This window comes from Euprymna scolopes, chromosome 45, assembly GCF_053919585.1.
Source record: "Euprymna scolopes isolate OS-2025 chromosome 45, ASM5391958v1, whole genome shotgun sequence".
NCBI lineage: Eukaryota > Metazoa > Mollusca > Cephalopoda > Sepiida > Sepiolidae > Euprymna > Euprymna scolopes.
The window spans coordinates 36,312,766-36,329,732 of record NC_136526.1 but is presented as its reverse complement, the minus strand read 5'-3'; the positions used below and the strand labels follow the sequence as shown (position 1 = coordinate 36,329,732).

Sequence of the window (16,967 nt, the reverse complement as noted above, 5' to 3'; positions counted from 1 at the left end):
AGTTTTAGGCAGATACACATACATACATACATACATACATACATACATACATACATACATACATACATACACACATATACATACATACATACATACATACATACATACATACATACATACATACATACATACACACATACATACATGCATACACACATACATACACACATACATACATACATACATACATACATACACACACACATACATACATACATACATACATACATACATACACACATACATACATACATACATACATACACACATACATACATACATACATACATACATACATACATAACTGCATGCATACATTTAAATAGACAAGTGGGATTTATAAAATAGATTTCCTTATCGTTTTGTTTTAGCTGAGGGTGGAGCATTCTACGAGATTCTTGATATTTCAGTCGTACGTATAATTGTTTATAACCTACTAGCACTTGTTTCACTTTTTTTAAAATTTTACTTCAGTCAAAGTTCTCAGAAATCAAGGGGCCCACAACCTGTGGCTAACACTTGAAGTCTATATGAGATACATAGATATTCGAATGTTCCATTTAAGTTCTTTATCTCTCAAATACTGAGTTAGTAAAGAAATTGAGAACATAATTTTCATCTCCCCAATTAACCATTGATATACGTTGTAGTATATCTTTCATGTTGGTCTCATGGTCTTATTGGATTCCAGGGCAAGAATTTATCTAGTCTGGTGGAGTATCCAGCTTCGTGCTATTACTTGAGGTAATATCACTTGGAGAAGGTGCACCATTCCTCGGAAAAGCTATGGGGTAGCCGTAGTGAGGAGATCTTATTTGGGCTGCGAATACTATGTGATTTTGAATATTTGGTCAGGGTTTACTTCTTTGGAAAAAGTATCCTCATGCCAGATTATTCTGACAAACCCCTGTACAGAGAGACCTTAGACACTCGAGGATAGTGTCTAGTAGGCATTCAAGTTCTCTCCCACCAAGTTCACCAGATATATTTACCACAGTGTTGTGTCAAGTTTCTATTAATAATAAGAGGACAAGGATATGTGACCGTTCAGACCAACATGGCCGACTGACCAAGTCTCCTTTATTCACGTTTACGTCCGAGAGTTTACATTATAAACATTGAACAAAGGGGGACAACTCCCACCGATCCAAGGGACATGACACACAGAATGTTTGAAATATTTTTATGAGTCCGGTTGCGCCTATAATTGCTGGAATTATAGAGATCTTCATAAGATTACAGTTTCATCTTTCTTATATAAGACTTTGGTATTTTTTCCCTCTCAGCTCTTTGTAACCCGGCATCATTTGAGACATTAACTTATATTAAGATTGCTTCTTCCTCTTTGTCCCATTTCAACAATATGTACATAATGTAGATTCCATGAACAAAGTTTGTTTCTTAGAACTGCACGTCTGTGGAACTGTCTTCCGTTTGCTTGCCTTCCAGCTGACTACAATATGCTTTCCAGCTGACTACAATATGGTTGTCTTCAAGTCCAATGTAAACAAGTTCTTGATGAGCCGTTCCACTTAATTTAACAAATTTACCGAATTTCCATTACTAACGATTACTATATTGTCCAATTGACTACTGTACACTAGGGCAGGTCGATTTTGGAACCCCGATGAAGCAATGGTGACGATAGTTGGGGTTTGACATAGAAAAGACCTACACGAAATATTTTTTTCTCAAAATCTTTATCCTTGCTTGAGGAAATGACTTTAAAAGTTGAAAAATTGAAGCGATTAAAAGTTCTTTTGGTGAATTGTTAAGAACGTCCCGTCATCAAAACAATCCGTACTGTTAAGAAAATGGAATCATTATTTAAAATATATTTTAAGCTACATTTTTAAATAAAATGAGTGAGGTTAACGAATTAATAAAATAAATATTAAGTGTAAAGGCAAAATTATGTTTTTTAAATAATAACGACCAAAGTTCGCTTTTTCATTTCAGAAACTTTTTTGGTGGAAACATTTTAGATTTAACCGTCGCAAAACACGCTCGTTATTGATATTGAAAATTAACGTTTGTTTATTATTTAATTTGAAAACATTACGATTTAGGCTTATTTCGAAAGGAAAAACGAAAAAGACTTGTTTAAAATATAATAATATTATATTTCAAGTGTCTGCAGTGAATTTAAACATATTTGTTTTATCTTTTTTAATTTGTTTTTCTATTAGGTTGGTGCAAAAATAATGGTATTTTTTGACGTTCAAATGAGCGTCCAAAACATTATTTTTGCACCAACCTAATATTTCACATCAAATTCTATTTGAAATTTTTATTAAAATATGGTAATACTCCAGTTTTATATTAAAACAAACAAACAAACAAACAAACAAACAAACAAACAGTCCATACAATTTTATTCTACACATTCTTTACGAAACATAACCACGTAAATTTTCAAGTTTTTTTGCTTAATAAAAAATACTTTGCAGAAAATTAGTGTCAAATTTTAATTTCTTTTATTTTTAGGGAGTAACTGTTTTTAAGCAGTGTTTTTCTTCTAAAATTATAGTTTTAAAATCAGATAAACTACAAAGATTAATACGAGTAAATAAGGAAACTCCTTTAAAGGTTTTTCGTTATTTATGCATCTATGTTATTGTGCTAAACTAACTTTTTAGAAAGCCATTCTTAATATGGGAAGGAGGTTGTATTGTAACTATTCTGTACTTTCACCTAAAATTTAATAAACAAAAGATTCATAAAATTAAATTTAACTTGAAAATACTTTTTAAAATAGCATGGAAACATAAATGCACAAGCACTGGATTTTCAAACTCTAAATACTAAATACTCGTTTAAAATGGCACAGCTACATCAAGAATGAATCTCTTTATGGATAAATTCATGTTATCGAAGGAGGAGCTAAAATCTGCTAAAAGTGTCTCAACTAAACACTACTATGCGTCTGATTTGGTTTGGTCCTCTCTCTTAAATACGTCTAATTTAACTATATGAAGTTTTTCATTACTTCTTATCATAACTTATCTTTTATGTATGAAACTGCAAGATAGCCTAATACAGTTTCCTTTAGTTATAATCTATTTATTTAACCTTTCAGATTAGAATGTCAGTAAAAGCACGACGTTCAGTTTTAACCAGTAGTACACAAAATGTTCTGGTCCACCTTGTCATTTGGATGAAACAGCACCCCAACTTCACGACAAGTCATCCAGTTTAGTTATTTCCTCGAAAACAGTTATTCCCACTTAAAAAATAGTGAGATTTCTAAGTTAATTGCTAAGGAAATAATTAGTATTCGGCAAGCAGTCAGTCCACAATTGCTCTTGTAAAGATAACATTATATAGGACAGAAGGTCAATATATTTTGCTATAAGAGGACCAAACAGATTGACAGGAAATCTCTTACAGCAATCAAAGTGAAAAGAATGAAGGAACAGTTACACAGACTGTTTGATATATCTTCTTGTAGCTGTAAACTTTGTCTTGAGATGTGATGACTTTGCAGTAAAGTACAAGACAGAAAATTGTCAAACAAGGCACATAATCTGCACTTGTCCTCCTAACAAGGAGGTAAAATTAATTCTATAGATTCACCTGCAATTATGTTTCTTTTTTGTGGAAAATAAAATAATATATTGGTATTTATTATGTAATCTGGCTCTATTATTAAACATGCAAATTTTCCAATTTTCAGGTTCCACTAGAAGAACTGCCATTTACAACAATTTTTAAATTAATTGATGGAACAACAAAAAGCCTAACAACATTTACTGGTCCTTTGGGGAAACTTTGTATCAATAATTATCAAGATTTGCCTCAAGTAGAATTTTAAAAAATTAGTGTCCCTCCTGATTATCATTACCTGACAGCAGAAAAAAAACAAATAATTAAAGTGTGAAGACCAGAGGCTACTTTTTGAGTATGCTGTGACATTTCTTGTGGAGAACTTTACTTAGAAAATTGGGCCCTTGAATCAAGGAAGATGGCTAACATAAGCCACAAGATTAATGTGTTTATTGACTAGAGTTTTCTATCCTCAAACACTATGATAAATTAAACATTTTGGTCAAATTTATCATCTAAGTTAGTTGGTTTGAGATCAAAACCGACAATATTTTTTTAACCAATAACAGTATATTTTAATATGATTCATAGAATGAAACAGTGAACTGAAATCCAAATTACTGTTTTAAACAGTTCAAAATATAGTGCTTTTGCACTACTTCCGAAAAATATAATATCGATGATAAACTCAGATGAATTGGATGTGAGAGAAGAAGGCATTCAAACGATTTTGTTCATTAGGTAGATAAAAATTTATCCATTAAATTTTATTAGTTTTCTTAATTTACCCAAACAATAGTAAGTTTTATTCATATTACATTTCAAAAATATAAAAAAAATAAGTGTTTTCAAATAATTTTTTTTTGTGTGTTGTTTTTTCCATGAATAGTGAACAACTAAAAAAAAAAAAAAAAAAAGAATGAAAAAGATTACTGCTATCAATTTTGCAGCCACACACTGGACAAATTTGATTGATTTTTCTCAAAAAGTTGTATATGGCCAGGAAGCAAGACATAAACACATTATTACAAAGTCATCATGCCAGCAAATTAAACCTTCATTTTCCTCCAAAGGAAATTATAAAGAACAATTTAGTTCTATTATAAGTTTATATTATTGCCTCTAATAAAACATTAAAATACATGGTTCTGTAACTTGTATCAAGTTGTTATATTTCGTAATACATCTCCACATATCTTTTTGAATTGTGAAATTTAAAAGACTTAGTTGCTAATTAGCTTTTTTTACAATTTTTGTTTAATCAATGCAGTAAAAGTTGAGATATTTTGCCAGTTGTGGTTCATAATTAAAATTATAATTTATGTATTTATTTTTCTTTCAATGTATTTCATATAAATATATCAATTTTAATTGAATATTTTATAAAAATAGTGAAATTTTAAAGTCAGTGTTGTGTAAAATTCTATGAAAATGAAGGATTTTTCAGCATTTTTCTACACGATTTTTAAAATCAAATGTTGACTTACGTATGAAACTGCAATTTTGGTCTTTTGGTCTTACTGGATTCCAGGACAAGAATTTATCTAGTCTGGTGGAGTATCCAGCTTCCTGCTATTACTTGAGGTAACATCACTTAGAGAAGGTTCACAATGGGAATCTAGTTTTTGGTATATGTTCTTATCACATCGAATCCCAACTATCATCACCAATGCCAGGTTGATTTTCTGAAAAAAAGTTGTAAATCGACCTGCCCTATTGTACACTCTTTAATCCTTATCCTCGAGTGGCCTCTCGGCTTTGATGAATGGTGATGCCTATGTAAAAAAAAGAAGAAAAGACATAACTGTAGGAGTTGCATAATCATAGTGGATGGCTTATGACTTATTTCCAACCGAGAGATATTCTGTCCCTTTAAGTACAATTGTTTGTATCTCACTTGTACTAAGTTCACCAGTTATATTTACCTAGTAATTTTGAAATGCTTTTTTTATGAGCCCGATTTTTCCTATAATTACTGGAATGAAAGAGATCTTCCTAAAATTCCAATTTCTAATTTTCAAATCATACATAAGATCTTGACATTTCGTCATCTGTGCCCTCTCAATTCTCTTTAACCCAGCATCATTGGGACACAAACTTCTACTAAGGTTGCTTCTTTCTAAGTTTGCTTCCTTCTTTTATCACTATGTCAGGTTTAAAAGTTGTTTCTCTTTTTCGATTTATTTTACTTCAATCAAAGTTCTCAGAGATCAAGGGGCCCACAACCTGGGGCTAACACTTGAACTCTATATGAGATACATAGATATTCAAATGTTCCATTAAATTTCTTTATCTCTCAAACACTGAGTTAGTAAAGAAATTGAGAACATAATTTCCCTCTCCTCAACCAATCATTTTCATACATTGTAGTATATCTTTCATTTTGGTCTTTTTTTTACATAGGCATCACCACTTATAAAGGCCAAGAGGCCACTCGAGGATAAGGGTTAAAGAGTGTACAGTAGAAATTGGACAATGTAGTAATCGTTAATAATAATGGTCTTTTCATCTTACTGGATTCCAGGACAAGAATTGATCTAATCTGGTGGAGTATCCAGCTTCGTGCTATAACTTGAGGAAACATCACTTGGAGAAGGTGCACCATTCCTGATAAAAGCTAATTTGAGTTAGAGATCTTATTTGTGCAGTGAATACTATGTGATTTTGAATATTTGGTCAGGGTTTACTTCTATGGAAAAAGTATCCTCATGTCAGGTTGTTCTGGCAAACCTCTCTACAGAGAGACCCTAGACACTCGAGGACAGTGTCTAGTAGGCATTCAATTTCTTTTTTGTTTTATTTTACTTCAGTCGAAGTTCTCAGAAATCAAGGGGCCCACGACCTGGGGCTAACACTTGAAGTCTATTTGAGATACATAGATATTCGAATGTTCCATTAAAGTTCTTTATCTCTCAAGCACCGAGTTAGTAAAGAATTGAGAACATAATTTTCCTCTCCCCAATTAACCATTTTTATACGTTTCATGTTGGTCTTTTGGTCTTACTGGATTCCAGGACAAGAATTTATCTAGTCTGGTGGAGTATCCAGCTTCCTGCTATTACTTGAGGTAACATCACTTAGAGAAGGTGCACCATTCCTCGTAAAAGCTAATGTGGGTTAGCCATAGTGAGGAAATCTTATTTGGACTGCGAATACTATGTGATTTTTAATATTTGGTCAGGGTTTACTTTTATGGAAAAAGGATCCTCATGCCAGATTATTCTGACAAACCCCTGTACAGAGAGACCTTAGACACTCGAGGACAGTGTCTAATAGGCATTCAAGTCAGTGTGAATACGCATGTGGATTTTTAAATTTGATTTTTGAGAAGCAGAAAATCCACAAATTTCACATGAGAATGGTTTCTCGCCAGTGTGTGTACGTATGTGTCTGGTCAAAGTTGATTTGTCAACAAATGAAGATTCACAAATTTCACAGGAAAACGGTCTATCCCCAGTGTGTGTACGATTGTGGGCAATCAGGTTTGATCTTTTAGAAAAACATGTCCCACAAATTTCACATGAGTATGGTTTATCCCCTGTGTGTATACGGATGTGACTTGTCAGATGTGAACTTTCATAAAATGAGGATCCGCATATTTCGCAGGCAAATGGTCTCTCCCCAGTGTGTGTACGAATATGGGTAATCAATGAATATTTTCGAGCAAAGGAAAGTCTGCAAGTTTCACAGGAAAATGGTTTCTCTCCAGTGTGAGTTCGAGTGTGATTCATCAAAGTTAATTTATCAGCAAACGAGCATCTGCATATTTCACAGGAAAATGGTTTTTCTCCAGTGTGTACACGCATGTGACGTTTTAGGTGTGCTTTATTACAAAATGAAGATCCACATATTTCACAAGAAAATGGTTTCTCCCCAGTGTGTATACGCACATGTCGTTTAAGTTCTGAAGCATAAGAAAATGATGCCCCACATATTTCACATGAAAGTGGTTTCTCTTTATTATGTTTAGACATGTGTCTATTCAGCTGAAACCTTTTACAAAATGAAGATCCACATAGTTCACAGGAAAACGGTTTTTCTTCTTTTAGCTCAGACATTGTATCTGTAAATAAATAAAAACAGTAAAACAACTTCAAGAAATTTCATTATTTTCTTAATGAAAAAGACTCAAATCACCTTAAGCTTAACGCCTATATCATGATTATTTATGTTTAAGTGAAACTGCATTTAGACTAACTAAACTATATAATAATCATCTATAATATAAAGGGAAAATATCTGTTTAAATGTATAGATGTGTGTATGTTTGTATGTCTGCCTAAAACTTTCGACAGAGGTGACGTATTTTCACGAAATCAGCATCATTTTGAACCTTGACCCTTTGGATGACAAATATTAAAAAAATTGGCTAAAAACAGTAATTCCTTCATTCTTAACTGAGCACTTTTCTACAGGGGGAGGGAGCAAAAAATTGTTAATTCATGAAAATTTTACCAAACACACATTCTTTCTTGAATTAGTTTTAATATTAAAAAACTGACCTAACTTCACTCACACGATCATAGACCAGTCGTTATAGTAGCAGCGTTGTTATCTTAAGATTGCATATTCGAGCCTAGATATCAGATATATTTCCAATTTTTAAAGTTTTAATATTGGGACAGAGGTTATTTATGCCATTTATTTTTTGTTCGCGTATTCCTTATTTTACATCCCATTCACCGTTTTTTGTGTTTTATTTTTACGATTTAAAGAAAGTTATAATATTTAAACAGGGTTATTATATTTGGTTATTCTTAATTTTAATAAATTTAGATGTCATGCAGCACATGTCCAATCAATCGTTAAAGCTTTTAGACAAGAGCTTATGAATAATTGCAAAAGTGTTAATTGTGGTTAGACAACCAAATAAAAAAGAACATAAAAAATGCAGCATTACCTACTAATATATATATATATATATATATATATATATATATATATATATATATATGTACTAGCATTTCAGCCATCGTTGCCGGCTGTTTGGAGATGTATGTTGAGCAAAAAAAAAAAAAGCGGTCAATTTTTTAAACTTTGATCCCTATTATGACCCCTTAACATTTATTGTTTTGGGCTCAAATCAAGTTATTAAGTTAGATCCATGTCAAAGGAACTTATATCTAAAATTTCCAGTGTTTAGACCCAAAATTGTCGGAGGAGTTTGGTAGAGTTTTCAAAGGTGAAATCGTTGAACTTTGACCCCTTAACAGCCAAATTTCTGGCCGAAAACCGATCATAAAGATTTTCCCAAATCTCAGTACCCTGTATATCAAATGTCGAGCCTGTAGACTAAAAATTGACAGAGTTATTGTGTAGGTAAATGTACACAGACACACACACACAGACACGTTCACTTTTATATATAGTTTCATGAGATGGATTTTACCTAAATTCTTAATGTACTAATGATTTATGATTTTTCAATAAAAAAGTTCAGCTTAATCTACAGTTACGTTAAATGAGTTTAACCTAATTTCTATGCCGACTTACTGTATATCAACATTTTTCAATTTCCGGGGTCATCTAAACTTTGTAAATCACGGTTTTTGGGATACTACATGTTTGTGGTAATTTCTATCAATCATAATTCGTGATATTTCTTGAATCTTATGTTATTATTCTATAAATGGTTATACTATCTTATCTAATGATATATGACATTATAACCGTTTATAAAATAGTAGCATATCTAAAGCTCTATTTCATATTTGGTTTATTGAGTTTTTCATCTGGTTAGGATTATCCTATAAATATTAGTATTAATATTTATATCCCTTTAAGTTTACAGAATTTCTTAAATAGAAAACTTAACAATACCTTTTTTGAATATACTAGGTTGGTGTAAAAATAATGTCGTTTATGATATGAAGTTGAACGTCAATAAACGACATTATTTTTTGCGGTAACCTAATATATATATATATATAGATGGCGTAATTAAAAGAAATTCTGTAATCATGTCCATATTCTTTTATTTTCTTTTAAAGTTGAATAGTTCCTTTTCTTCTGATGAGTTAAAGACGGAATAAATTCAAAAATTGACATAATTATATTAATGATTCTGCATTACGAAACAGGTGCTCTCAAGAATTGTACATTTCAACATGCTTAAAAAATAAACATTAATATAGATATAGTCTGTTTATTATACAGACATTATTGGCTTGAGCACTCTTTAATAATCATACGGTTTCATTGGATTTATATCTATGCAACCATCAACGTTCTTTGACCTTCTCATATTCTTGTCTGTACGATTTATCCAGATGTAGAGACTTAAAACTCATACCAGCAGGGTTGACATTACAAACAACAGTGAACTCCAGGAAGGCACGTAGAGTCGCGGAAAGGGCAGGGCATGCCCTCGTTCAAGAAAGGATCCAACACACCCGCTGGAATAAACAAAAACTAAGGAACGAAATCTCCGACACCTTAACATCGTTCCTTGTCAAAGTGACTCAAGAGGAAGACAAGGTTAGAATCCAATCAGATCTGGATAAATCGTACAGACAAGAATATGAGAAGGTCAAAGGACGCCAAATCAAGAAGCTCACAAAGCTCAAAGACCAGAGGAATGTAACATCAAAACACCGCTCACCTGTGAAAGCGGTCAGCAACCTCAGCAGACGCCAACTGAGTCACTCAGAGGAAGCAGTACTAAATAAAGGTCTCAACTTCGCAACAACAACCAAACGCGTTCCATTCTTAGATATCATAACACACATGGACGATATAGCCTGGAGAATCCCATCAACCCAAGGTGAAATAAAATGGAAAGTGAGACAAGTACTCGAGAAAGCCAAGCCTCCTAAATCAAAAATCACGGGAAGATAGGCTGGCTATAAGAACCCTACAAAGTGACAGCAGTATAATAATTCTGCCAGCAGACAAAGGCAATGCTACTGTGGTGATGGACATGTCGGAGTACTCTGAAAAAAATGGCAGGCCTAATCGCAGATGGTAGCTACAGTAAAATAAAGAAGGACCCAACTTTGAAAACCAAAAGAAAGCTGTTACAAATCCTTACCAAAAACAAGGAACACATCGCTCCAATGAGATATAGACAGCTGGTCCAGCATTATAGTAAGCTACCACATATGTATGGTCTCCCCAAGATACACAAAGACGGTATTCCACCCAGACCCATAGTGAGCTGCCGAGGCTCAGCATGCCACCCACTGAGCAGGTCCCTTGTGGATATAACAAACCCATTAGCAGGAAAGTCAGCAACACATGTAAAGAATTCTGCGCACTTCACGGAACTGATCAAAGGGAGCACCCATCAGTACAAACCAAATGGTAAGCCTAGATGTGGTTAGCCTGTTCACTAAAGTTCCAACTAGTGAGGCACTAGCAGTAATTCAAGACAAACTAGCTGCGGACCTCTCCATAGAAGAGCGCACATGTGTACCATTGCCAAACTTAATGGAAATGCTGACATTCTGCATAGAAACAACCTACTTCAGAATGGGTACTGACCTATATCGACAAGAGGAGAGGCTAGCTATGGGCTCGCCATTATCACCAGTGATGGCGAACATATACATGGAATACTTCGAACACATGGCCTTAGGTTCAGCTCCCTTAAAGCCCACCATGTGGTTAAGATACGTTGATGACACCTTCATACTCTGGCCCCATCAGGAAGACATCCAGGCTCTCCTAGACCATGTGAACTCAATAAGACCATCGATACAGTTCACAATGGAGAAAGAAAAAGATAACCAACTGACATTCCTTGATATACTCATATCACATACAGAGCATGGGTTTAAGACATCCGTTTATCGCAAACCTACCTTCACCAGACAATACCTTAACTTCAAGTCCCATCACGCATACAGTATCAAACATGGAATCGCACGCTGCTTACAACATCGAGCAGAGACAATAAATAGCGACACCATTACATACCACCAAGAAATGGTCAGATTGAAGAATACCCTCCGTCATAACAACTACCCCCATAGCATACTATCCACCAGACATATTAATAGTATAAGAGAGGAGAATGAAACCCAAAAACCTCCAACGGTCTGCCTACCATACATACGAGGCATCTATGAAAAGATTCAGAGAATATGTGCCCCCTACAACATCAGGACGGTATTCAAGAGAGAGTCAACACTCAGATGACACCTGGTACGAGTGAAGCCCCGCATGGAGGAGAACATGACCAAAAACTGCATATACTCCATCCCATGCAGTTGCAGAAAGGTTTACAAGGGTGAAACATGCCGACCCCTTAAAGTAAGGATGGAAGAACACCGAAAAGGGGTAACTAAAGGGGAGACGGAAAAATCGGGTATAGCCAACCATGTCTGGATGGAGAGGGGGGGCCATCGCCCCCTATGGGATGAAGTAAAAATAATAAACAGAGAGACCCACTGGAAAGTGAGAAAACTTAAAGAAACAGCTCACATGCTCGGACATAACAACTGAGCAAGCCAAGCATAGAGCTGAATGCAATTTGGACACCTCTGATAGAGAAAACCTTGAATAACAACATAGATTTAACATTAACAAAAACCAACTAAGTGGTCCTAGACGTTGTATCAAATTTTACAGTTACCCAAAGGTGTTGAGTTCAATCTTGAATGAAGGCAGTGACAAAGTAACATTCAAAACAAAGAATCAGCAACTATGTCCCAGAGCCTAGCTTGAGTCCGAACACGGTACCCCCATAATAATCATAAAGGGGTGGGTTCGAGACTCCTAACAAACGGTTCCTCAGTTCGATACAAAGCACCTGATGAAGACCGGAGGGCAAAACGGCCGAAACATTGTAACGATAACAACCAAGATGAGGAAGTCAGCCCGACAATCTCAATCACTGAAAACACCTCATCTCAAAAATACAGACAATTACAATTACATTCGATATTTCTTAAACACTAGCACATCCACACATACTAAAAATATACACATAATTATATAAGTATGCAATTAAAAAAGAATCATAAAGCAACGTGTCTCCATTGCATTTAATGGTCTTTGCTTGAATGAAAAAAATACTGCCTAAATATACCAATATATAAATATATATATATATATATATATATATATATATATATATATATATATATATATATACTTCAGAATAATGCAATACAATGGATCTACTGGTATAGAAATCCAGTTACCTCATAAAATTTAAATTACTAAATTATGATATTATATATATATATATATATATATATATATATATATATATTTATATATATATATATATATAATATCATAATTATATATATATAATATATATATACATATAATATCATAATTATATATATATCTATATAATATATATATATCATAATTATATATATATCTATATAATATATAATATCATAATTATATATATATCTATATAATATATATAATATCATAATTATATATCTATCTGTATAATATATATATATAATATCATAATTATATATCTATCTATATAATATATATATAATATAATTATATATATATATCTATATAATATATATAATACATATAATATATATATCATAATTATATATATATATCTATATAATATATATAATATATATATATCATAATTATATATATATCTATAATTATATATATATAATATATATATAATATCATAATTATATATATAATTATATATATATAATATTATAATTATATATTTATATATCTATATAATATATATATAATTATATATATAATATTATAATTATATATATATATATCTATATAATATATATATAATTATATATATTATAATTATATATCTATATCTATATAATATATATATATAATTATATATATATAATATTATAATTATATATATATATCTATATAATATATATATATAATTATATATATATAATATTATAATTATATATATATATCTATATAATATATATATATAATTATATATATATAATATTATAATTATATATATATATCTATATAATATATATATATAATTATATATATATAATATTATAATTATATATATATATCTATATAATATATATATATAATTATATATATATAATATTATAATTATATATATATCTATATAATATATATATAATTATATATATATAATATTATAATTATATATATATCTATATAATATATATATAATTATATATATATAATATTATAATTATATATATATATCTATATAATATATATATAATTATATATATATAATATTAGAATTATATATATATATCTATATAATATATATATAATTATATATATAATATTATAATTATATATATATATCTATATAATATATATATAATTATATATATATAATATTATAATTATATATATATATCTATATAATATATATATAATTATATATATATAATATTATAATTATATATATATCTATATAATATATATATAATTATATATATATAATATTATAATTATATATATATATCTATATAATATATATATAATTATATATATATAATATTAGAATTATATATATATATCTATATAATATATATATAATTATATATATAATATTATAATTATATATATATATCTATATAATATATATATAATTATATATATATAATATTATAATTATATATATATATCTATATAATATATATATAATTATATATATATAATATTATAATTATATATATATCTATATAATATATATATAATTATATATATATATTATAATTATATATATATCTATATAATATATATATAATTATATATATATAATATTATAATTATATATATATATCTACATAATATATATATAATTATATATATATATAATATATATATATCATAATTATATATATATCTATATAATATATATATATAATTATATATATATATCTATATAATATATATAATTATATATATATATCATAATTATATATATATATATATATATATATATATATATATATATATAATATCATAATTATATAATATATATATCATAATTATATAATATATATATATATATATATATATATATATATATATATATATATATATATATATATATATATATTCGATATCTCTTAAATACCAGCACATCCACATACACTAAAAATATACACATAATTATATATGTATGCAATTATGAATAGTTGGAAGGACTGACTTGAACCTTCTTTCATTTCTGCATCCGCATATGCTAACTTAGCAGGTCAGTTAAATATACCTACTAAGTTTGTGAGTACCTCGTCTCGACTCTACTGCATTCTCATTAAAGCTCAAGCTATGTCAGCAGCACTTATAAACTCGCCATACTGGGCTGATAATTTATCAAACAGGTCCTTATTGGTACAAACGGGATACTCATCAAGGAATTCTCTGATCAAGTCAGGCCCGGGCCCTTCGGGGCCTGGGCAACAAGTGTCAAGCAAAGACCAGCAAAGACCTTGGTCAATGTAGGGGCAACCCGTCATACCAATTGTCACTATCCAGCTCCCCTACTCCCCGGGGAGTTGGTCCCCATTTCCCTTTCACTCCTCACTTTAAAAATCGGCCTTGTGCCTAATTTGCTCGGTGGGGGAGCAAATGAATACCTACTAATCTACTTGGCCTTTTGGCCAAGATCAAAGTGTAGTATCTATTCTTCAAATGCTGCACTTCCATTTCTTGTTCTCTTTCGGTGGAGGAGAAATCCTTCACGACTGAGACAATTTTTATTTTTGTACCTTTTCTCCACGTTAAAAAACGACCCTGGTGTCTAACTCTGTCCCGTGGGGAGGCATAGTAAATAGGTACTAGACTAATTAAAAAGATAGTTCTCAAACAGTTGTGTGTGGATTGGCTCCGATTAAGGCTCTTAATTGATTGTTGTCAACATCCGATGACCGACCATTATACTCATCATCTTCCAGACTCTCATCATCGCCAAAAGATTTCTTAAACCACCATTGTACTGTGCGTTCAGTAGTTGTGCCTGGGTTAAACACTTTGTTGATATTGGCATAGCTTGAATTGAAATAAGAAAATTATGTGAATTTTTTTTTTTTTTTTTCATCTTGTGTTCAACGTTCTGAAAAGAAGACATAATTGTTTTAAAACGATTGTAATTTAAAAAATTAGATGGAACGAAAAACTTCCATTAAAATGATATATAAAGTAAAGATACTATAAGGAAAACTTATTTGAAAATACATCAGTTGAAATCCAAATTTAAAATCCCGCAAGAACTTTCTTCTCAACCTAATAATACGATCGTCAATTATTAGACAAAATAAATCTGTGAAATATATTGCAAAAATAAAAAAGGTATTTTTTCTATCATAGCATAGTATAAACACCTCCAACCTCCCCATATTTAGAACGGCTTTCGGAATAAACATTCCCAACTAAGGTTGGAGGTGTTTATTCATGAAACCGTTTTTAACACGGGGAGGTTGAGGATGTTAATACTACGCTGGGGCAGGTCGTAAAAAAATACAAAAAAATAAAAATAATAAAAACATGTTGAAAATTCCACATATTATTATTATTATTATTATTATTGTTTATTTATTTATTTTCATGTCAATTTGTTTATTTTAAACTAAAACAGGACATCCGATTTGATAATAGGAATATTTCGTTTTGGCCATTTTGCCGGGATCAAAGTTTATTGTATGTTCTGATGCTACTCTTAAGATAATTTGTCTCGGTCAATGGAGGTGAAACCATCTATACTGAGACAATTATTATTTTTGGTCCCAACCAGAGTGCCCCTTTTGCCTTTTTTTTTGGGGGGGGGGAGGCTGGTTTGACCCCACATTAAAAACAACCTTGTGTCACATTTCGTGGGGAAGCAAATAAATACTAATAAGAACATTTTTACATCGAGGCTAGTTTTTCTCCTAACACCGGTGTGGTTACGCTCAGAGTCGACGATACTTGTGAACCGACATTTAATAAACAAAAGGTACCGTAAACACGTAACAGTTGGATTTAAGTTGAAAATACTGTATATAAAAAAATATCACGGTACTTTCTCTTCATAAGTATCAAAATGAGTTGTGAAACCAAAAAAGAATGGTTTGCACGTTATACTTACGTTTTTTTTTTTGACGATTGAAATGTTTTGATAGAAAAAAAGAAAGAAAAGCAAGACTTTTGTTTTGCAATTAAATCTTTTTTTTTTTTTTTTTTTTGTAAGGTTTGGTTAATTTTTTCGTTTTGTTGTCTGATGTTTCAGATGTTGGAATGGAGACAGATGAGAAGTCGTGTCATCGCGTTCGCGGACATCGGAATTCGGAACAATTCCATCTACCCACAATGCACTGCTTACTTCCGATAGTTTACGCACACAACTGCTGTAACTGTGTTTATCTTTTTGAACATTTAAAACTTTGTTTTTTATTCATTAATGTATTTCGAAAGCAGAAAATTTAACGGTATTTTTTTTTTTTTTTTTTTAGATTAGGTCCCCC

The 16,967-nt window shown here is 30.7% G+C and overlaps 1 long non-coding RNA gene across 1 annotated transcript; it reads right to left on the bottom strand.

The window, feature by feature from the left end:
- Positions 1 to 5,149: 5,149 nt before the first annotated feature.
- LOC145269443 (uncharacterized) lies at positions 5,150 to 16,749 on the bottom strand. The gene is made up of 2 exons (XR_013865058.1): positions 16,592 to 16,749; positions 5,150 to 7,609 (listed from the first exon to the last, which is right to left on the bottom strand). It is a non-coding gene; the product is annotated as an uncharacterized LOC145269443 (long non-coding RNA).
- Positions 16,750 to 16,967: the final 218 nt, after the last annotated feature.